The following is a 24,292-nucleotide window of genomic DNA, read 5'->3' as shown; positions in this document are numbered from 1 at the left end:
AAATGCTCACTTGGTTAATAATCCTGTTTGTTTGTTTGTTTGTTTGTTTGTTTGTTCATTTGATGGGGACAAGGCCCTTTGAGTCAGTGTTGACTCCTGGCAACAGCTTCAACAAATTTTTGACAAGATTTCGGAAGTGGTTTGCCATTGCCTACTATCTAGGGCTGAGAGAGAGTGACAGGCCCAAAGTCACCTAGTTGGCTTTGTGCCTATGGCGGAACTAGAATTCATGGTCTCCTAGTTTCTAGCCTGGTGCTTTGATCACTAGACCAAACTTACTCTCAATAAATTATATAGCAGTTTATATTTATTATTAAGGTTCTATGCCACCCATCTTGCTGAGATTTTACTTTTTTAATGATCTATATAATAATAATAATAATAATAATAATAATAATAATAATAATAATAATAATAATAATAATAATAATAATAATAATAATAATAATAATAATAATAATAATAATAATAAAGTTGGAAGGGGCTTGGAGGTCATCTAGTCCAACCCCCTGCTCAGGCAGGAAACCCTATACCATTTCAGACAAATGGCTGTCCAGTCTCTTCTTAAAAACTTCCAGTGTTGGAGCATTCACCAGTTCTGGAGGCAGGTTGTTCCCCTGGTTAATTGTTCTAACTGTCAGGAAGTTTCTCCTTAATTCTAGATTGCTTCTCTCCTTGATTAGTTTCCATCCATTGCTTCTTGTCCTGCCTTCAGGCACCTTGGAAAATAGCTTGACTCCCTCTTCTTTGTGGCAGCCCCTGAGATATTGGAACACTGCTATCATGTCACACCTCGTCCTTCTCTTCATTAAACTAGACATACCCAATTCCAGCAGCCTTTCCTTATATGCTTTAGCCTCCAGTCCCCTAATCATCTTTGTTGCTCTTCTCTGTACTCTTTCTAGAGTCTCAACATCTTTTTTACATAATGGTGACGAAAACTGGATGCAGTATTCCAAGTGTGGCCTTACCAAGGCATTGTAAAATGGTATTAATACTTCACGTGATCTTGATTCTATCCCTCTGTTAATGCAGCCCAGCACTTTGTTGGCCTTTTTGGCAGCTGCAGCACACTGCTGGCTCATATCTAAGTGATTGTCCACTAAGACTCCGAGGTCCCTCTCAGAGTTACTACTATTGAGCAAGGCACCCCCTATACTATACCTGTACATTTGGTTTTTCTTGCCTAAGTGTAGAACCTTACTTTTTTCACCATTGAATTTCATTTTGTTAGATAGTGCCCAGTGTTCAAGTCTGTGCAGATCCTCCTGTATCCCAAGCCTGTCTTCTGGAGTGTTGGCTATTCCTGCCAGCTTGGTGTAGTCTGCAAATTTGATGATTTCCCCATCTATCCCCTCGTCCAAATCATTGATGAAGATGTTGAAGAGCACTGGGCCCAGAACAGAGCCCTGGGGCACCCCACTACACACTTCCCTACATGTAGATGCGGTTCCATTGAGGACCACACGCTGAGTACGGCCGGTCAGCCAGCTACAGATCGATTTGGTGATGATGCTGTCTAACCCACATTTTTCTATCTTATCAAGTAGTAGGTTTTGGTCTACTTTATCAAATGCCTTACTGAAGTCCAAGTAAATTATATCCACAGCATTCCTCTGGTCCACTAATTTTGTCACTTGGTCAAAGAATGCAATAAGATTTGTCTGGCATGATCTGTTTTTGACAAACCCATGTTGGCTTTTACTAATGACTTTGTTTACCTCTAGGTGTTCGCTGATTCATTGTTTGATTATCTTTTCCAGAATCTTCCCAGGTATTGAGGTCAGGCTGATAGGTCTGTAATTTCCTGGATCTATTTTTTTCCCTTTTTTGAAGATGGGAACTACATCAGCTCTCTTCCAGTCCTCTGGTAGTTCCCCAGTGCTCCAGGATCTTTGAAAAATATAGTTCAGTGGTTCTGAGATCACATTTGTCAGTTCCTTGAGAACCTTGGGGTGTAATCCATCTGGTCCTGGTGATTTGAACTCATCTAGGCTGGACAGGTGCTCACTTACCATTTTCTTGCCTATCTTAACTTGTGTTTCTAATCTGTTTTTCATGGTACTGTTTTTGATTGGTTGGACTGTTTATTCCCTTTGTGTAAAGACAGATGCAAAAAATGAGTTAAATAGTTCTACTTTCTCCCTGTTGCTTGTCACCTTCTTGCCATTTCCCCCCACTAATGGACAAAACATTTCCTTAACTTTTTTCTTGTTTTTTACATGTTGAAAGAAGTTTTTTTTTTTGTTATTTTTGAGTTTGGTTGCAAGCCTTAGTTCATTTTGAGCCTTAGCTTTCCTCACTTCATCTTTGCAGGCTCGGGCTATTTGCTGATATTCTGACTTAGTTATGTGCCCCTCTTTCTACTTTTTATACTTGTCCTTTTTATCTTTCAATTTATCAGAGAGTTCTTTATGCAGCCATGCTGGTTTCTTTTGAGAGCTGTTATTTTTCTTCTTTGTTGGTATTGTGCTAGACTGGGTTTTTATCTCACTTTTCAAAATTTCCTAATCTTCTTGAGTTGTTTTCCCCTTCAGGATTCTCATCCATGGAATCCTTCCCAAGCTCTCTCTAAGTTTATTGAAATTAGCTCTCTTAAAGTCCAAGACTCTTGTTTGACTGTGTTCTATTGCTTGTGCTTCCATAATGTTGAATTCTAATATTGCATGATCACTTCCCCCCATGGTTCCTGTGGCTTCAACACCTTCTATCATTTCATTTCTGTTAGTGAGAATTAGATTCAAAATGGCTAATCCCCTAGTTCCCTTCTCTACTTTTTGGGAGACAAAGTTGTCTGCTAGGTTTGCCAGGAACCTGTTTAATCTTCCACTTGGTGCAGAGTTCATCTCCCAGTTGATGCCAGGGTAATTAAAGTCCCCCATTACTATTGTGATGTGCTTCCTACATATCTTAGTTAGCTGACTAGCAAAAAGTTCATCTATTTCCTCTGTTTGGTTTGGCAGTCTATAGTATACACCTATGGCAATGTCATTTCCGCCCCTTTTATATTGACCCAAATGCACTCAAGACAGTTTTCAACATTGTTATACTCTATTTCTGTAGGGATGTAGTTATTTCTTATATAGAGAGCAACTCTACCTCCTCTTTTGTTTGGTCTGTTTCTTTTAAATAATTTAAATCCCTCTAGCTGTGTGTTCTATTGTGGGTTTCCTCCCATCATGCTTCCGTAATGGCAACAAAAACATTTCTGCCCTCATTTACCTGAATTTCTAATTCACCCTGTTTACTGTTCATACTCTGTGCATTGGTGTATATACATTTAAGTCCTTTATGACTGACCCTGCATTTACTTTCTACATATCCTGTATGGTGTCTGAGTTTTCTTACCACCTGTTTGATTAGTGCACTTTGTGTCACACTCGTTGTTAAAAGCTTGATTTTGCTTGATAGCAAGGTTGATATTCTTGTCCACACACACATCTATGTTACACGCACTGATAACCCTATAATTTTTAGATTGCCGGGGACAGGGATGTTCTGTATCAGTTAACTCACTGTCCCCATTGTTTAGTTTAAATATTCCTCCAGAAAATCTGTGAATTTATTGCCAAGTAACTCAGTCCCTTTCTTGGACGGATGCAAACCATCTCTTTTGTACATTTTTTCATTGGACTAGCTGCAGGCATCGTGACTAATATAACCAAAGCCTTCCCCTTTACACCACTCCTTTAGCCACATATTGAATTCTGCTATATGCTGGCCTTTTCTATTTTGCTCCTTATACACTGGTAAAACCTCTGAAAAAGTAAGCCTACAGCCTATCCTGCTAAGTTCCTGCCCCAAGCTCTGGAAATCATTCTGCACAGAGAGTACAACTTTTTGGGACAGATCGTTAATGTCAAGATGTACAACAGCATCCACATCACAGTCCTTGCTGGCATTCTTGACTATTTTAAAAATATGCTTTTTGTCCCTACTGGCAGTAGCACCTGGAAGACACCTGACCTCTTTTGAAACTTCTGTGTCCTTTCCTAAATTTACATCCCTTATAATTGAATCATCAACCAGAAGGTGGCTTCTCTTTTTGGATGCTTTGCTCTTCTTGCATGACTGATGTGTAATACTTGATTCGTACCTCTCCCTGTCAAAAACAAGTTCTTCATCTCGGACAACGATCCCCTGCTTATTTGAGTTATCATCACAACTACCTTGACCTGTCTCCTTAATGTCCCTATTAAGGTCAGCAAGGGCACTGTATCTGTTATGTAGGGACACAGCAAAAGCTTTGTGTTTATGGTTCACAGCTCTCACCCTGCCAGATCCCACGGTTGTCCATACTGCCCTTCTGCTGCAGGATCTTTGTGATAGAGGGGGCTGATAGCGCGGAGGCTCAATAGAGTAGAAGGGCTGAACTGGACACCTAATTTCTGCCTGAAGAGCACAGATTACAGACCCTAGATAAATAATCTGTCCTTGTAGTGATTCGTTTACAGATAGGACAGTTTCCAAGTTTGAAAAGAGTACTGAGAAAGACAGCTGCAAAACAAGTGTTTCACTGAACTAAGCCAGACATTCTGAGATGAAAGGAATCTCAGATGCATATGCCCTGAATGTACTGCTGCTGTTTTTTGATTTTTAGTTTTATGATTTGCGCGCCGTTAGGTTCACGGGCCGCTACTTTCCTCCTCCACCCTCCTCCTTTTTAACTCACAGATTAAGATGAGGAAAGAGATTCTAGGAATAGTAAAGCACATATATAAATGGACAGCCACAATATCAAAGTGAGTAAGCACTCTGTTTTAAGGTTAAAATCTCTATAATTACAAAGGAGGGAGTAGAATTGTCAGTTATCTCATCTGTACCAAATGTAAGCCAGTATTTGCCTATAAATTGCATAAATATGTGAATGTGCATATTTTTTCCTATCTATCTAATCTACACTCATACCCACATCCATATCCTTTGGAGGAAAAAAAATAGATATTAAAACTTGAAACCTCCATAAAACCCTCGGAAGTCTAATCTTTTCTGCCAGAAATCGAGGTTGGAGGTGGGGAGGTGTGGTTGGCCTTCACAGGCAACAAAATGAGGACAAGAGCATTTCCATATCTTTGATACCATCTGCACAAACTTAGGTTTTTACATATTTGAGGTTTTATTCCTAAGAACAAAAGAGAAGCTAAGAAAAGCAGCTGCTATGCCAGATAGACAATAGATGTGGACCTGGCTCATTCTGAACTTACTGATATAGTGTGCAGGCCTAAATCTTTTGCAATCTGAATAAGTGACTGAGATCACCTTGGGGTCTGTGTGTATAGTTGTAGCTTTTGATCTTTGGCCAGATTAACAGAAAATGCAAGCCTATCATCTGTTCCTTTAAACAGCATTCAATGAAGCAGAAGGTCTGCAAAATTCATGCTACAGCATCTATGTCCTGGTTTATAGGCTGATGAGTACCCAAGGCAACTTACGAGCCTCTGTCTCTCAATAATTTGTGGGGGAAGGGCACAAAACCTGATTTCTGGAAAGTTCTGGTGAATATAAAGCACACAAATTAAGGATGTTGGTGGTCAATGGACCAGATTCAATCAGGTCATCTTTACTCTTTCCAAAGGAACGGAAGGTTCGAAAGAAAATATGTAAAGCGGGTGTGGGATTTTGACTGCCCATCTGTCAGAAGAATCACTCTCTGAAATGAAACAGAATGTGACTAGATTTTGGTGTGAGAGTGAAAGAAAGAAACACTATGATCTCTCAGGATCCTGAAGCATGACTTCTCTGTAGCAACACCTGCCATCTGGAATAAAGTTCCCACCCAAGATCTAGATAGCCTCTTTTTTCTTGAGGCCTCTTTTTTCATCATGCATGCCAACTTTAATGTTTTATTGAGTTGATTGTAATTTCTTTTATTGTTGTGAGCCTTCCACACAACTTGGATGGCATACAAGTTTAATATTTTTTTTATTAACTAAATGTCATAACTTAGCCAGCTATGTGAGAAGCTTGAGAGTTTATGTGATATTATTCACTCTTTGGCAAATAATGAGCTGGACAACTATAGCAGAAATAGCAACATGAGCTCTGAGAACAGCATGTGGCCCAAATTCCTTTTCTGCAGCCTCAAGGACACCCTTGTGTCAAAACCCAGTGACCCATTCTGAGGTAGGAAAGTCATTATACCTTAATCTTCCATACTTAAAAAAAAATAAAATAAAATTGTGAAAAACCCCAAGGGAATTTTTTTTTTAATCAAGCTTCACCAACATAATCCCACCCGCTTTGCACTATCACCCCATCCAAGGTGGCCCTTAGATCTCCCCAAATCAATAAGTGCAATTCTTGTTCCTCAAGGGTGCCCTAACAGAGGTAGGGAGATGGCTTGCAATCCTCCCACCAGCACTGTTAAAATCCTTGCTAGTCTAGAATTACTTTCCTTGCATAGATTACTCTCTCATGCAGTGCACAGCAGCTGCGCAAAATGTAGAGATTCATGTGTATCCCTTCCATGATTGAACACAATTATAAATCTTGCTTCTTTTTTTGCTATGCTCTATTACATTTTCTTTTGTGCATACTCCTTGGTTATTTCCCCAACAGCATGAATTTCCAGCACAGAAGCTTTTGCTATGAAGAGAGGACACCGATGCTTGACAATAGCGAGGAAAAAGCATAACAAGAGCAAAAACAAGAAGGGATATGTTCTCCTTTGATAAATGCAGTTGCCTGAGTTTTATATTATAAACACAGACATTTGTTCAAAGTAGAGCTCACCCTCTGATATTTAACATGGGATCAAAGCATCCACAGCCCACCACAAATATTCTGGGCAACAGTCCCTTGCCAGAAGCATCTGGATTTCCCAAAAGAAGCTTCTGAAAGAGCCGAATGCTTAAAGGCAGTATTATTTCACTCCTTTTTTCCCCTCTTGCATTAGCAAGGTGTATATCTATTAAACAAGGTTCTGCTGAGATATGCAACAGCTGAAGTGAGAGAAGCTCTCAGTTGATGTTCTTGTAGGTGTTGCTGTTTGCTAGCTATTGTCAGAACAGCACAAAAATCTTTTATTCATGGTGCAAGACAGAAAAACGAGCACCCGCACTCTGATGCCTTGTCAACTCTTTATTTAAAACAACTTGTATCATAGGCACAGACAACGTGTGTTTACACATGTGCCAGAGGTCTAGCTGGAATTGTACTGCTCCTCAGTATAAACTAGTGCAAAGTGTAAATCTAACAGAATTCGGGTCATTCAAGAGAGCTTTTTACTCATCTAGGATAAGGTGGAAGTTTCTGAAGTCCCACTGTGAATGATAGTCATCTGGCATAGTCTTGGCCTGATGTACTCTGTTGGGAATCTGTAGATGGAAATATTTTAAAGCAAGAAAAATAGTAGATAGCCTATGTGGCCAGTTGTAAAGAATGAACTTTGAAATGAGTGAAACAAGTCTGCATCAGTGGCTACTTCAGTCCACTTTGTTACATGGAAATGAAATAAGCATGTCGGGAGAAATACAAAAATAAGTTAAATGTGATGCAGATGGGATACTTAAGTTGTAGGGTTGCTAAAACGAGAAAAAGTGGGATCAAAAATATATCACTGTTGAATTTGCATATTGATGGGGGGGGGAGTCAGCAAATTTGGAGAGGAATTAAAAGGCAAGAGGAAGGAATGGATATTGTAATGTTCCTAGAAAAGGACAGGGCTCCCATTCTGATGACCCTTCCATCATTTTGTCTTGTTTGAAACATACTGGTGGTGAGTGGCCAATAGGAAAGAAATACCCTGCAGTTAAGGTTCGTTTGTGCACAAGAGGATGAAGGAGGTCCATAAAAGAAGAAGGAATGGATTGAGAGAAAATCCATGATTGGATGGAGTTGATGACATCCTTGAAAAGAAAAGGTGAGAAATGTAAAGAATAGAGGGGAATATATGACGGAAGCAAAGATATTTTGCAAGAATTGATAAATATAGAGGGACATATAGTAAATGCGGTTGATGTAAGCTAGATTTAACTATACAGTATCTCCTTTTCATATCTCACGTCTTTGGCTTGCTATTTCTTGCTCCCTTTCTGTGCTTTGCAAAAGAACTGCTTGCCCATAAAAGGGAATAGCAGTGATGGGAATGCAATATGATCCTCATTTGTTCTCTCTCTATAACTAAACTCACATCTTCTTTCATAATGATTACTCTGTTTTGTATTCAGCCCATATTCACTCAGAACCATTCACTCTTGACTCCAGCTCTTCTTTGTAATAAGCACTTAAGTATCCCATTCTCACTGCATTCAACTAACTTTTATGTGTCACCTAATATACTCTGTTCTCTCTTCTTTCTAACAAAGTAGGCAGGAGCAGGCTTTTATGCATAGCAGTTTTTGTTTCCTTCAAGCATATCCTAGCAACAGACTATCACTATTTTTCTACAAACATTTGCGTGACTTACATTTCTCCAACCATAAATATTCTACCAAGGTATAAAGATGTATTTACTTTCTCTAGTTTTTCACCGTTAATGTGAAGCTCCAGGTCCTTTCTGTATCATGTTACTGATGGATTCTGCCATTGACATGATTCCTCTGCTTGACATTCTCTGCAAATCACTGAACTTCTCAACCAGCAATGAAGCATTGACTGCAAACACACACATTCACATCTCCAGCTACAATGCGTTTAATGTTATCACAAATATTCCTTACACATTTATCTCTAAATACATTAAACCAGAGATTCTCAGAGTGGGTGTTAAGCCCTCCTAGGTGGGTCACAGAAACTAAGAACCTTCTTAAAATTGAAAAATGTTTGCACAGAAAAATATAAACACTGTCAAAGCTCACTTCCAATTTGTCTGGAAAAGCTCACAGTAGACTTGCATAGGTAACATGGGGAGCAAATCCTGGAACATATCAAGTAGTTTTGATAGATGGCTAAGCCAATGGCTGTAGCCATCTATCAAAAGCATTTGCCAATCACAGCAGTTTTATTGATTATTTAATTTTACTGATCATGGCAACTGGATAAATTCATTTATCAGATAAATTCATTTATCTTGTGTTAAATGACCTAGCTTTGTTTTGCTGCCTGCTCAGTGTTGAATCATATGTTAAGATTACCATTTCTTCTTACGCATCCTTTAAGTTCATTACATATCACTCTTACTGCATTTAGCAACCAAATTTCAACTTGTTATTGGTACAAATAATTCCAAAAACCAGAGGTGATTCTGGGCAACTAACACATTAAAAACTATTTTAAAAAAAACACAATATCAACAGAAGTATAAAAACCCGCAAAGGTTGTGAAAACAAAAACCAATAAATATTCAATAGTAAGAATGACATCTCATGAACCATCTACCTGCCCAACCCCCATGTCCTTGAGCAAGTCCAGGTTTCAGCATTTTTCAAAATGCCAGCAGAATTGGAATCATTTGAATCTCAGAGAGTACGGTGCCCAGAGGGCAAGTGTTTTGCAAGACATTTCAACTTCTCATAGAACTTGTCAACTTTGGATCAATTTGTATTTGTGGCTACTGCAGAGATTTGGATCACTATAGTATTAAGTGACTTGTTTTAGCTTCTGATTGAAATAATGCTATTACTTGGGAAGTTGTATTGAGCATTAACAACCTTTTGTTAACCTTGTAGGTCACATCAGACCATGTGTTCTAATATATACTTAGCTGTTTCATTCATAATTAAACCTAAATCTTCACTTCCTTGCATGAATTTTTGAATTCCACTCCATAAAATCAGATCCCTTCATCCAGATGGGTTAAATCCTTTCTGTTTCTCTTAGTTTGTCAGACACCTGGCATCTATATTTTTCTCTTTCATTTTACTTTGTTATTTCGTACTCATTACCATTAACTCCCTTTACATTCCAAGTCATGTTATTGCTAATATGCCTTGGTTGTCATCAGATGGGCTCTTATATACTGATTTCTGCTACTCACTGTAGCTATGGATAACTGATGCATTCACAGGATGCTTTTTAGCAAGATAGAGATTATGTAGACAAGGTCACTAAGCCTTATTTGTACTTATGCTACATGGAGCCTTCCCTGTTAACAGTAAGGACAGAACTGATCCATATGGGACACATTTTAACCAATATGCTATAAGTGCAACCAAACCCCAGTTTTATTCCAGACATGCTTCATACGTTTTGCAAGCTAGGGTCTCTAATTTAGGCCAATAAGCTCTAATTTAGGCCAATAAGCTGTTGTCTACATCCAATCAACCAGGAGGAACATGTGCAGACTGATAAGTAGAATATATATCTATATGCAATGATATGTGGGAAAGACCTTGAGGAACAGGGCAAAGAGACACAGCCAAAGAAGTGGTCACATGAGAGGCAGCTTAGCCCCCAGCAGGAATATGGGCAGAGTCAAGTGTTTCAGAAAGGACCTTTCCTAGTTTCTTAACTTAAAGAGGGGACATGAGGAAAAATGTAAGACTTGCAAGATTTTCTTAATATAAAATTATCACAAAGTGAAAGTAGCTCATGTCTAAGTTTCAGGCTACGAAATTGCTTGCCGTGCTATGAATACAGTGTTTTCCAACACACACACACATACACAAGCAAACAAATACACATACACATATTTGTGTGCATGTCAAATTAATGAAGCACCTGAGTAACTTTGGGCCATATTTTGCTTCAGTCCTAGGAAGAATGCAATGATAAACTGCTTCACATGAATGTTGCCAAGAAGACTTCATGAAGTTTAGATCAGTGGTTCTCAACCTGTGGGTCAGGACCCCATTTGGGGTCGATCGACCATTTCATGGGGGTCGCCAAGCAAGGCTGTCCGCCATTTTTTGTCCGCCATTTTTTTGTCCGCCATTTTTTTCCCCTTTTCCGGCGGGTGCCTTACCTCCCTTGGGCTGTGCCAGCTGGTGGTCGGCCTGCTCCATCTCTGCCACTTGCCAGCTATGCCTCGGCCGGCACAGGGGGCGGAACCACGCATGTGCGGCACTCCCGGGCAGGGAAAGTCCTCGACTTACGACCGGTTTAGTCCTCGACTTATGACCGGTTGGGGTCGCGGCATTAAAAAGGTTGAGAACCACTGGTTTAGATTGTCTTGAAGGAAAAACAAAAAGGAGCAGAGATGTCAAATGTAGAAGTGAATGAAATTGACTCTCAACATATACATAAAGCGGAAAAAAAATACATACATTCTTTGTTTCTAGGGTATTGTATTTCCTAAGAGATCCAGAAACAGAATGGGCAAAACTAATAAAGTGAATGTGAATCAACAAAGTCAACTTTTTGTGGCAGTGATAATTTTTAGATGGAAATGTCTGTTTCTGATGTTTATGTAAAGATTTAGATATTGAATGTATATCTAAAAATTTGCTTTCTGAGTCTATACAAAGTGTATTCTGATTATCTATATCAGGGATAGAGTTGCATGGAATGTTTTGGGTATATTGGGAGATTCTTCACTTTTTATTGGTGCTTTTTTAAAAAAAATATATCATCAAATCTGTTTAAAGTTTGAAGTTTTTCATCTGCTTCTTGACCAATAACCAATACCACTAATTTTCAGGAACTGTGCCTTGAACCTTTGTGTGTCCACCTTTGATCTACTTTGTGGATTTTGTGGTTTGTATCTATTTGTGTAGATATGTGGGTGTGTATGGATTATGTAAGCAATTCTTCATCCTTGACCTCACCTAATTCCTTCTGCAATAAATTGTTCGTGTGAAACTAAGTTAATCGTCATGTTTTCTCTGAATACATTTTTATATATATGAGGAAATCATTGGTAGTAAAAGCTATGATATTTTAATGCAAATGGGAAAATAGCCAGCCAGGTACTCTAAAGATTATTTATATTTTCTACTTCTACAGAGTTGGTCTATAAGGAGATAGAGTCTACCTGTTCATTCAGGTGAATATCCACATTACACAAAACACATTAGGCCAAGTGCTCTGGGGATAAGAGGTCAACTAGTGTTCTAACAGTACCAGGAGATTTCTTCCTCATGTTAAGTGGACTGGACTTCAGATACAATTGTAAATTCTATAGAAAATACAACTTCATAATATTTAACTTGGAAGCAAGTTCATCCTTGAGCCCATGGGAACTGACATTGATGGGGCTGTCCCAGGCATCAGCTTGAGGTTCACAGATGTCCTTAACCCTCCTTGGCAAAAGTGTCTATGCAGCAGAACAGAGAAAGAAGGCAGGAAAACTTGGGTAAGAAATCTTGACCTCCCCAGGAGCCAACAGGATGAATTAAATGGGAAACGATCAATGGAGCAAGAAGGAGATGGGGGGGGGGGGTGAAAGCCAATTACTTTGTTTCCTTGTAAGCAATGAGAGCGTCTCTTTTCAGGGCCCTGACTTAACTCCCAAGCCATCAAGGCCAGTGCAAGTGCATTTCCATGTCATGCCCAGTGTAATGGGAAATGACAGCTGATGAAAGCTTTTCTTCATGGCCTTCTGACACTGCTGTTTTGTGTCGGCACATGTCAGGGTGAAGTGAGTCTAAATACAGAGAACAGCAAGCCTGGAGAATGTTTCACTGTCATTGGAATGAGTTGGGAGTGGCGGATGCCATGCCCCCATTTTTCCAAGGGAGTTGGAATGATTGGGTATCCAACTGGCTTGAATGGGACAATGAAGGCCTTTATATTCCTTCCACAAAAATTGTGTGTGTTCCGTGTGAGTTCGCAGACCTCAGCTCTGCAGCAAACCCAACTTCCCAGTTACCACAATATCTTGTTTGCATTACATTGAAGATCAGTCACTGGAAATTTGTTTGTCATGGAGGGTTTGAAGTGGTGAACATTTCCAACATGAGTTTAGCTGTGATTTATTTTCCTCAACACTTTGCCCAGCTAGTGGCTTGAAATTGTAATCTATCATTAAATAGAATAGAGTGAGCCATATAAATCAAATAAATAACAGAAGGATCAGGTCTCTTCAACACTTCAGTTCAGGATGTTACATGGACGTTCAGAATTGACACTCGGTCAATTGACACTCAGTCTCAACTGCACAATTTTGATTATTTGAGGGGTGATAATTCATTACCAGCCTTAAGCTAAGCACTAACACAATACCTGTTCTACTTCACAAAATGGCAGATATATGTTTGTATTTTAAACTAAGTCTCTTTCATCTTCGACAAACCTATTCTTCTAACTCCAATATATTATTTAATAATCCTGCATTGCTCTAATTTTGCATATTTGTGGATATATGCTGTAATAAATTCCCATTGCAATGGTGGTCAAGTGGACTAACTCTGGAATCAGAGAGTAATCTCAGCACAACTCCACAAGAGTTGTGTAACTGCTCTTGCTGAGGCCTCCTTGGATGCCTTCCTCAAGTCTGAACAGATGATGATGATGATGATGATGATAACACTCTTATTTGGTAAACTGCAGGTAACTAGACCTCCAAAAAAATACCCTAGATGCACAATTAACACAGTGGTAACCTGCAATGGAGAAGTGAACACAGTGTAACAAAAAAAAGAGAGCATCTTATGTGCCTTTCTATTCTGATGAATTTACATTCTGCTCTGGTTTCCAATTTATTCCAAGTAGTCTTTCTTTAGGAATAAAATTCATGTCCCATCCTAACTATTCTTCTGTACTTCAACCTAAGGACATACTCTCCTGTCATTTGTGTCCTTCATTCAGTTTATTGCAACACCTCCTCTCTATCACAGTTTGACTCACAATTACAGGGTAAAGAAAGGTGACTTATGGTTAGTGTTAGTGTTAGTGTGGAAACATGTTGTCTAATCTTGTTCAGAATTTGTATTTGGGATCAGTGTAACAGGAAACTTTTGACAGTAGATGGTGAACATCTTCCTTTACAATTTATTATTTGGTTAATTATAAAAACGTTCATGGGTTGACATGTCTTAGGTGTGAGGTTCAGACTGGCAGGCTCCATTCAGTTTGATAGAGTGGCAATTGGTGAGCCATATGTTGTTCTTCCTTTTTCTAAACTTTAGGCTGTCATGATCAGGACCAAATAAGAGACTTGTATGGAAGCAATTGCTGAGACTCAAGCAAAAAAAAAAAAAAGGCACAAATATACAATTTCATCTTTTTTCTTGTCCTCCCCATTTCTTTATTTATAACCTCTTCCTTTCTTTTATCTTGCTCTCTCTCACTTCAGTTTTCCATCCCCATTTTTTCTTTCTCTTTTATGTAGGCACAGCACACACACACACACACACAATATTTATACAGCAAAACACAGCAAGCATATACTTTAAAATATGCATATAGTGCCTATCAAACAATATATCTTGAAGCAAGGAAAACAAAGTAATAAAGTAATATCAATAAAACAATGGAGAGGTTAAGTATGTATTCATGAGCTTTTAAATGCAGTTTTCAACATGTGCCTAAATAGTAGCAAAGTTAATGTGTGCTTTATTTCTAGAGGAAGAATATTTCAAAGAATGGGTGCTGCAAAGAAAATTAACATTTGATTTTTCCCCATTCATGCTTCATCTCCATCTTTCCTTCTTTCCCCTCCTCCTTTTATCTTTCTTCTCTTGCCTGCTTTTCTGGTGTAATATTTTCCTCTTCCTCCCATTTCTTCTTGAGCCATTTCCCTTCCTTAGCTCTTCGTTTTATCTCCACCTCATAAAAATCAAAGCCTTGAAATAAGCTTGTATTGTGTATGGTGAATTAACCTTTCTCTTCCACTACTCGCCCCTTTCTCAAACTCTTGCTCAGCAATTACATCTTAGAAAACATTCGTGATTAAGCCTAGTTTAAGGCCAGTGGATACATTTGGCATGCTGACAATGGTGATGCACAGAGTGTTTTGAAACTGAAACTTTTTCAGCTTAAGATACTCCATTTGAAGTTTGAAATACTCCATTTTGAGTTCAGGCCCTTTTGGAAATATTCCAATTGTTCCATTTCACATTCAAAACACCTACTTCTGACCTGAAACAGGGAACTCAAAATATTCTCAGAATGAACAGAATACTTCTTATTAGGTCAAAACAGCCCATTTGGAACTCGAAAAACATTCTGTGCTCAAAATGCTTTGCATTCAAAATTTGGCATAGCTCTGGTTTATAACCTATCATTGATGTTTTCAAAAGCGGGGACCATGATGGGAACAGCACATAAAAGCAAACTACGTATTCATTTTGACTCAAGCTGATAAAGTTGGTCTTGGTTGAGCCAAACCGTCCATCCACAAAGCCTCTACACAAAAGAATTGGGAGTTTGTCTAAGCCTGACAAGTATGTTCTGAATACTGAATGAGGCCAAAGAGTCAGAGAAGAAAGAACAGGAAAAAAAATCTAAAGATATTGGTCATTACTGAGAAGAGGGAAGGAACAGAGAAGGTTAAGGGAGTAGACAAGATGGTAGGATATGCTGTGGTGAAAGGAGGGGGGGAGCAAGATTGAAGGCAGAGGAGAGTGTAATATGGATCATCTTTGCTCCACTCACCTCATAAAATCATTCCAAGATCCCCTTTGGCTGAGTTTTGGCCCAAACCTGCAGGAAAAAAAAATCCAGGATTTGTTTCTTCCAAACCACGGCCATCCAGAATGGGTTTGGCAGAGCTTTGGGAATATGATGTGTTTGCTCTGAGTTAATAAAAAGCAAAACATGTTTTCTACTTGATTCAGACCCAGATCTCTTCAGATGCCTTTGACTTCCCAGGATGCTTTATATCACCCAGCTTAACTTTGTCTTTTTTTTCCCCTGAGCAAAGAGACACAGTTCCATGGCAAGACACACCCTCATTTTTATTTTTTAAGAATGCCTATGTGGCTCAGTTTGGAAAGAAAGATCATGTGAGAGCTTGGCACTTTCTTGGGTGGCAAGCAAACATCACATTATTACTTTATTTGAAAAGATTCTGTGAGGAAATTTTAAAAAACAGATGAAGAAGGAAACCTGCCCTAAGGAAGTTACCAACTTGCACATTGCATTTATTTCTTTGATTGATTGGTTGGTTGATTGATTGATTGGTTTGTTTGTTGCCCATCTTTCTTTGATCTGTTAGCTCAGTTCTTACTTTCAGGGTTTGCTACCTAGATAGCTGCTTACTTCCAGGATTTTGTCAAATAAAGAGATGGGTAAAAAAGAAAACAGAAAAGAGATGGATAGTTGGTGAATTGTTATGGGCAAGGGCAGAGGAGATCTAAGTTCAGATAGTGCATAAAATGTGATGACGTGCTAGACCACTAATTTTTTCTCAACCCGTATTCACCTAGGAAAAATGGAGTGCTGTTTATAATGTTTTGAACTCCTGAAGGAAAGACAATATGTAAATCTAATGCACTAAAAACAAATGAAAAAGAAAAGAGAAAAATGGAGAGAGCTATGGAGTTAATTCTCTTTTTCTCAATTGTGCAAACTGCACTGTATTTTATAGACTACCCAATACAAAGAATTTTGCACACAGAACTCTCACAAATTTTATGATGCAGCAGTCATTGAAAAATTACTTGGCCCAGTAGTCTTGTCTGAAGCCCTCTAGCTTGCATATGCATCAAACAGCAAACCCTAAAAGTGTCACAAAACACTTTGTCTACAGATAGCAACTCCACATGCTAGGCAATTTCTCCAACTATTTTTATGGACCTCATCAAACATTGTGTCCATACTCTTTCCCCAAAACAATCTTTACTGTGCTCCCATTTTCTTTCTCCTTTAAGAGCCTGGCTTTCAAGCCAGGAGCTACAGGCCTCACAACTCTGCACTTTTATGGTGCAAGGGAACTGCCAAGGGAAACAGAAGGGGCTTTATGATAGCAAAATTGCAAAGAAATAAAAAGGTAGAAGGGCAATTCAGGGATTATAAAGCACAGAATTTTTGTAAGGGCATTTGGGATTGTTGTACATTTTTTCTCCCTTTAAAAATAATAAAAAAGGTAGGGAATTGTTCCACTTCATTAAACTGCTACACTGCCAATGTTGAAAAACATGAAGTCTCTAAAAATCTTTTGTTAAAAAAAAATAATGGTAATGCCTTCCTTCCTTCCTTCCTTCCTTCCTTCCTTCCTTCCTTCCTTCCTTCCTTCCTTCCTTCCTTCCTTCCTTCCTTCCTTCCTGTAAGTTTTTTATTCTTGATATCTGCCTGCACTAATCCTTCCAGTTTTCTTGGCAACGTTTTTTGGAGTAGTTTGCCCTTCCTAGGGCAGAAGCAGAGGGAGAGGGAGAGGGAGAGAGGTCCAAAGTTACCCAGACCGGCTTTGTGCATAAGGTGAGATAGATGCCATGGCCTTCGGCTTTCTACTCTGGTGCCTCAACCAGTACACCAAGCTGCCTGGCTTTGACCAGGACTAATATAACACTTCTAGAACCATGGTGGTGCAATGGTTAGAATGCAGTATTGCAGGCTGACTCTGCCGATTCCAGGAGTTCGATCCTGACTGATTCAAGTTGACTCAACCTTTCATCATTCCAAAGTCGGTAAAATGAGAACTCAGATTGTCGGGGGCAATATACTGACTCTATAAGACCACTCAGAAGTGCTGCAAAGCACTATGATGCGGTATATACGTTTAAGTGCTATTGCTATTGTCTATGGAGATTCTATTGCTATTGCTATTCTACACACTGGGACACCTGTCGATACCATCCATTGGATTGTACCAGATTCCCAATGATCAAACTGTTAGTCTCCTTAGGAGGCTGAAAATGCAAATGGTAGTGATATTTTCCTGCACCAACAATTTCACTTACAATTTTTTCATTTCTATAGTAAGTCAGACTCCAGCTTTAGGCCACAGAGTATAGACTAGAGGATAGAAGCAGCAGTCTGAGAACTGTTGCCCCTCTATGGTATCTGCTTGCAGATCATAGCTTCTTAGAATGATATGAGGACTTTCTGACATTTGGGGAGTTTCACCACTACCTCTTCCTCCCTATATGGCCACATGGAAAAGCATGATGGCTTCCAGCTTCTATAAGAGCTCGTAGGGTAACTTAGCAAATGGCAATTGACCTTTGAGTTTGGAAGTTAGTTAGGATTGGACCTGGTTAGTATATAGGTGGGAGAAAATTAGGACTTTCCAGGATTTTATACTCCTTGAAGAAATTGAAAAATATTCTAGAAGATGATAGTTGTAAACTAGCTCCAGTGTTGCTAAGAAAATTATATGGCTGTCTGCAAATACCCAGAGATGAGCTTGACTTAAGGATTTCTGTCTTTTTTTTTTTAAATGATTGTTTTTCCCCTCTTTCTACTAGCTCAAGAAGCCCCAGATATTTTTTTTTATCTTTCATGCAAAATGACATGCAAACTAAGAACATAACTTAAAAACAAGACCCTCTGCTGGCTTAGAACTTATTTTGTCTCTTTCAAAAACTGCCAGCTACATACCAGGAGCATCACCATGTGTTTTTTTTTAAAGGTATATGTGGGATTGTATAGTTGCAGTCACCATCTTGACTTTTTGGACCTTATTCTGTAGAAAACCCTGTAGCAGGTAAGGTTTGCTGCTTTACATGGCTTCCATCCAAGACTAACTGGCAATGGGAAATTATAGATATGGGCAGTGGTGGGATTCAGGTTCGCACCACTTCGGCAGAACCGGTAGCTAATTTTGTGTTGCCCAGGCCCAGAATGGACTTACGGAAGTGGCATCCACACAGAGAACCGGTTGTTCACATATTTGAATCTCACCACTGGATACGGGCATGCGCATCCCTGGAAACCAATATTCTATGTCAAAGTAGAAAGCACATCCACTTGCTTTAATTGCTTAAAAGGTATCTATCTTCAGATGCATAAGCAAATGTGCATTTCTTTCCATATGAGGATATGTATTTGTATATACATTAGTTCTATATGTCACTGAAAACAAAATATGCTTGAACAAAGATCTGGGTTTTTAATATGTCCCTTTGATATGGATTATAATGGCAAATGTAGCAAATATGCTTTCTGCCATGGAAGTGTGGAAGGAAGGAAGGAAGGAAGGAAGGAAGGAAGGAAGGAAGGAAGGAAGGAAGGAAGGAAGGAAGGAAGGAAGGAAGGAAGGAAGGAAGGAAGGAAGGAAGGATAGCCAAGAAAGTAAGAAAGAATAGACTCTGCAAATGATTCATTCTGATAAATCAAGAAATATGGAGGGTGATTTCACTTCATTCCTTCTTATGGCTCTTAGATCTGGGCTACAAAAATTCAGATAACCATGAGAAGGCAGCAAAGAGATTTAGGAAACTCTCTTTGTAGCAGTACTGTAGAAAAGAAGGGAAGAGGGGAGTAGAAGGGCTGCATTGTAAATGGCTTAATAATATATTTAATGAATAAAGAGTAAGAAACAGTGAATCATGTGATTATCAACATATCTGGCATCTGGAATAACTCAAATAGATGTACTGTAGCTGCTGTCTTTATTTTTCCTTTTTATTTTTGTGTATAACATTTATTCCATTTCAACTTTTTTAGACACCCACAAAGTATTGGTTTTCTCCTCAGAGAGTCCAAAGTGACCACAGTCCAAGCATTTATTTATTTGGTTGTTTGTTTGTTAATTATTCTCTAGTTTTTCAAGAAACTGAAATGCAAAGCAAAAATGTGTAGTCACATTCCTTCCTCTATTGTAAAAAGTGTTTACCTCTTTTTGGAAAATTTTAATCAGGGAACATACATTTCCAGCAGTGATAAAACATATATGCTGTCTGGAGAAAGAAGTACCCAATCATTATTATTATTTAATTCTTCCATGCCCCAAAATAAGTTTTCCCAGCTCTTCACTGGACTCCATAGCATGAGAAATATGCCTGCAAATTTCATTCAGTTGTGTTTATTTAAAAAAGTGCCTGACAATTTAAAATGCATTTTGTATGTATGGAATATAGTGTAAAATCTTTCAGTTAGAATCTGGTCATGTATTATCTAGGAGGAATGCAGCGCTTGCATAATTAACTTTGGGTAGCATTAAAAAAAATCACTTGATCTAGGAATAAATGTAAAAATTCTATTTAAATGATACGATTTTAACATCATACTTGGAGATCTAGGAGTATATTTTCCTAGAATTTAATCGCTGTATATGCATACAAATAAATAGACATCTCATTTTATTTGACTGCACAGACAACTGGACATCCTGCTGCCAAGTCACTCAGTGGGATTGGAACATTTTTGAATGATGATCATCTACTTTCCTGGGGCAACAAGGACTGTGGTTCATGGAAGAGGATGTGCTTTGCAAGCAGAAAGTTTTATATAAGACACACAAACCCCACACCCCGAGAGCTGCTGCTAGTCACAATTGATAATATTAAGGTAAAAGGACCTGGCTGGATATTCTGACACAATAGGGCAGCTTCCTGGTGTGGGAAGTCAACAACTCCAAACAAAAGCCCAAGAGGGTATAAAAACACACTCCCTACTACAACAACAACAACAACAACAACAACAACAACAACAATAATAATAATAATAATAATAATAATAATAATAATAATAATAATAATAATAATAATAATAATAATAAGTTGGAAGGGACCTTGGAGGTTATATAGTCCAACCCCCTGCTCAGGCAGGAAACCCTATACCACTTCAGACAAATGACTGTCCAGTCTCTTCTTAAAAACTTCCAGTGTTGGAGAATTCACCGCTTCTGGAGGCAGGTTGTTCCACTGGTTAATTGTTCTAACTGTCAGGAAGTTTCTCCTTAGTTCTAGGTTGTTTCTCTCCTTGATTAGTTTCCATCCGTTGCTTCTTGTCCTGCCTTCAGGCGCTTTGGAAAATAGCTTGACTCCCTCTTCTTTGTGGCAGCCCCTGAAATATTGGAACACTGCTATCATGTCCCCCCTCATCCTTCTCTTCGTTAAACTAGACATACCCAATTCCAGCAACTGTTCCTTATATGTTTTAGCCTCCAGTCCCTTAATCATCTTTGTTGCTCTTCTCTGTACTCTTTCTAGAGTCTCAACATATAGTTCAGTGGTTCTGAGATCACATCTGCCAATTCCTTGAGAACCTTGGGGTGTAATCCATCTGGTCCTAGTGATTTGAACTCATCTAGGCTGGACAGGTGCTCACTTACCATTTTCTTGCCTATCTTAACTTGTGTTTCTAATCTGTTTTTCATGGTACTGTTTTTGATAGGTTGGACTGTTTTTTCCCTTTGTGTAAAGACAGATGCAAAAAATGAGTTAAATAGTTCTGCTTTCTCCCTGTTGCTTGTCACCTTCTTGCCACTTTCACCCACTAATGGACCAATCATTTTCTTCACTTTTTTCTTGTTTTTTACATGTTGAAAGAAGCTTTTTTTGTTATTTTTTAATTTGGTCGCAAGCCTTAGTTCATTTTGAGCCTTAGCTTTCCTCACTTCATCTTTGCAGGCTTGGGCTATTTGCTGATATTCTGACTGTTGTTTATTCCCGGCTTCGACTGGGCCCTGATGAAGACTTTCCCCTCAACACCGAGTTTCACTAGATTTGTAGATCTGTTATTTATTCCTAGACATATTCACTCAGCATCCTAGACACCAATTGACACATGAGCCTAGGACACATCATTTATTTCATCTTTATGGCACATTTAGACAAGACTGCAACAGGACATTTTTTTTTGAAGGTTTTAACTAATATATATATATATGCACAAAACTATGGGAGGAAATGTTATTAGGTCGCTTTTTAAAAAAAAAATTAGGAAGTATAGCTGTGTGATTAACTCAGTCTTTGGAGTTCAAAATGTTTATTTTATTTTCCAGTTCCTGAACAAGAATGGGAAAGTCTATGATCAGAAAAGCTGTTAATGTTAAACAAAATATTAAATTCCTTGTTTCCAATATTGTCTATTTCCAATACTCCTCTTTATATGAGCTAGAGGCAATTTTAGAAATTAAGGTGATGTTTCAAACTGTTGGTTCTACATCATGATAACTTCCCATTTATCTCTTTTTGCAAATTATACTGAAAGGTTCTGGAACAAAGGGAAATTGTTTAGTCTAACTGTTGCTTTCTTGCTTTTTGTAATCAGGTTTTGCACCAGGGAAATCTCATGCAGACGTGAGAATCATGTACATGGATGGGATGTACTGAAGGAGGGAATAAGGGAGTGTACAGGAATGATTGATGTCTTCCTTATGATGTAATGGCTCTGTTGTCTGATTTTCATTGGCTAACAAAGTTTATAAAGCAATGCTACCAACTTTTTAAGATGTGGCACTTCTGGACGTAACTCTGCCAGCGTTCCAGATGGTTGGCCACCCAGCTGCTTAATTTGATCAAATAAATTGCTGCTTGAACAAGAAGTCTCCGCTTGGGTTATCTGATTAGATTGATATGGTATCTCAAGTTCAAGTAAGGGACTGGGACCTTACAATACTAATCTTCAAACATTAAAATAAGGTGGGGTATAGAGTGGATTGGCCACCAGATCATTGTTCTGAACCCACTGGTACTCATGGACTCATGGGCTCAGGCTTCTTCTTTTTAAAATTCATATATATTAAAAGACAGAGGCAGGGAAATTGATTTAAACTATTACTTATATGAAATAGTTCTGATGTGCACCAGGTTTCTTCCTACCCCTTTGCTTCTATGCCACAAAGACAGCAACATTTCTTTGTACCCGTAAACTTTATTAAAATGTGCTTCTTCAGCCTTAAATTAAATTTAAAAAGTATTTTGACTCTTACAGAAATAGCATCAAAGTGAGGAAATGAGAGGATTACAATGCAAAGAAATAAAATAAAATAGCACATACAAAGGAAAGAAATTCCCCCTGCCCCATCAATTAAAAAAAGGCATGGATCTCTCTCTTGGCAGGCTTTAGATAGTTTACCCTATAATGCTGGAAAGAAAAGAAAAGCAATAATTATCTAAAATAAATAAACTGCATATGATATGTTCCTGAAAAGGAGCTGTAAAACGATACTGCATCTATTTGCATTTATTGTATCAGTTATTCTGAAGAGTATGGAATTCATTCAGCAGGCCTCTTGACAACCTGACTTGGAATTTTATTTAGTAACAAACTTGTGAGCATATGCTGTATCCTGCTATGGTAAAAAGTAATAGTTTTGGAGTAGCTGCATCCTTTAGCTTTTCCTACATTCAGAAAAAAAGACATTGCAATATCCAGTGGAACAAGGCCCTGATTTAGCCATTACAGAAAAAGCAACAATACAAAGTTTTGCCATTTACAAATCAGTTCTTATCTTTAAGTTGTCTGATGATATTGTTTTAGATAAAGATGACCCTTCAGGCATAAATGTTGATGAGTGAGTGAGTGTATTAGCTTTGAGAACATCTTCTAATTCTCTTACTGCTCCAAGAGATGAATATCATAATTTTATAAAATATATCCTCCATTTTAGAACATTTCAATCCAATGTCATCTACAGAGACAAGAACATTGCTCCAAGAAAAAAAATATATGTTTTCATCTGGAAATCTTCAGCTTAATCCCAGGAGATTAGAGAGAGGAAATAAACTCACAAGATTTATTCAGACATTACAAAACTGCTCTGCCCCAGAGTCGAAAAGGAGAACAGGGATTCATTTGCAATTACAATATCTGACTCCTGCATAGTGAAGTCCTATGTTTCATCATGACATTAAATTGTTTTGCTGGGATATACTATGCAAGCATGAGAGCTACACATGCTCACTTGATACATGTCACTTTTTTTTTTTAACAAAAGTGAGACACACTTGAAAAAGACAAATTAAGGCTACGCTAGATGAAGCAGTGTGTCTGTCAGTCATTTGCTTTCAGAATGTGGTATATGTTCCTTTAATAATCAAATAAACAATTAGACTAATCTGTGTTTTACTTTGCTGCAAGTTATTTCCATCAGCTTTTAAGCCTTTCTAGTTCCAACTATGAAGTGAAAGAAAACAGTCTGGAGCAATAGATTGGTGAGGAATAAGATGTTGGGGATGGGAATATTTACCGTGTTTCTTCAGCATTTACTTTAGCAGTAAAGTGATAGAAATGGAATAAGACATGTATCAGCCACTGTCACTTCTAGTTTGGCTTTACAAGTGCAACTATGAACCTGACAGAAATATCAAAAGATGCATCATTCTATGTGGAAAGGTACAATGGTACAAATAATCACAGAGACAATGAGACAATTAATTGTTCTAGATCTGTAATTACTGTAGATTGTCATGTCAGCAAACAATTGTCTAGGATTTGGTACGGAAGTGCCAGACCAATTGCAAATTCATGGTATTACTTTGGTGGGGTAAATTTTAATTGAGAATAATTTCATTGCTCCAGTCCTTGGGAGGTGGGGGTGGAAGAAGGGAACAGTGGGATGAACCATATTTTAAACAAGTGCTATGGTTCCTGGTGCTTGTAGTGTGGCATACATTCTATGGGACTTGAAAGTTTGAGCCCA

The sequence above is a fragment of the Protobothrops mucrosquamatus genome, unplaced genomic scaffold (genome assembly GCF_001527695.2).
Source record: "Protobothrops mucrosquamatus isolate PMUCROS unplaced genomic scaffold, P.Mucros_1.0 scaffold138, whole genome shotgun sequence".
NCBI classification, from domain to species: domain Eukaryota; kingdom Metazoa; phylum Chordata; class Lepidosauria; order Squamata; family Viperidae; genus Protobothrops; species Protobothrops mucrosquamatus.
This window is presented reverse-complemented; position numbering follows the sequence as displayed.